Here is an 894-nt window from a genome sequence, read left to right on the forward strand (position 1 = left end):
GCCACCCTCACCTGAATGTTTCCTGCATAAGAGTTGCTGGTCATGGTGTCTCCTCACATCAATAGAAAACCCTAAGACACCATGGGAGGCCTGCCGTTTTCTGAATAGAAGTGGAGGAGTAGAGAAGTGGGGAGGGAAGAGGGACTGGATTCAGGATGTGAAATAAGTAAGGAAAGAAAGAAAGAAAGAAAGAAAGAAAGAAAGAAAGAAAGAAAGAAAGAAAGATTCTTTAAGGGAGATTGAGGTTTCGAATTCCACTGCATTTCGACCACGCTATTTCATGAACACGCGTGTACTGAGTCCTCACGGTGCTTCAGCACAGGTGACTAAAGAGAAGAACCAGTGTGTCATTGCAATTGGCTTGAAATTCATTTGAGAGACAAAAAACCCATAAGCATCTGAAAGCTGGTGAATCAAAATAAGAGCCTCGTTTTCATTAGGTTTGTGGCACTAGTGGCACCATTTAATTTCCGCAAGCTTTGGCATCCCCATCCAATGACATTATGCTTATGGATTAGATGAAAGGCGTTGTCATCTGAAGAGGGAAGAGTTTTCAGTGTCTTCCCCTGTAGGAAATGGCTGAACAGGAAAGGAGAGGGAGAGAGGGAGGGAGGGAGAAGGGAGGGAGGGAGAAGGGAGGGAGGGAGGGAGGAAGGGAGGGAGGGAGGGAGACAGAGAGAGAGAGAGAGAGATGCCATGACAGCAGCTGGCTGACTTCTAGGAAGACTACTAAAGGAAAATGTGTAAATGTGCACTAAAGCGGCGTGATATTCTAAAATCAAAACTAGGATTACCGTCATGCTCATCCCCAAATCTACACTAAGCAGGCTTTGGTACCAAAAGAGAGAAGAAGTAGGTGATGGTTCATTTGCTGTTTACTGGCTGAAGGGGAAA

General features: G+C 45.3%; 1 non-coding gene across 1 annotated transcript; it reads left to right on the forward strand.

The window, feature by feature from the left end:
• The first annotated feature begins 466 nt into the window (after positions 1–466).
• Positions 467–593, forward strand: LOC119803766. Its single transcript, XR_005283720.1, has one exon. It is a non-coding gene; the product is annotated as a small nucleolar RNA SNORA29 (small nucleolar RNA).
• Positions 594–894: the final 301 nt, after the last annotated feature.

Source organism: Arvicola amphibius, chromosome 17 (assembly GCF_903992535.2).
Source record: "Arvicola amphibius chromosome 17, mArvAmp1.2, whole genome shotgun sequence".
In the NCBI taxonomy this organism is placed as follows: Eukaryota; Metazoa; Chordata; class Mammalia; order Rodentia; family Cricetidae; genus Arvicola; species Arvicola amphibius.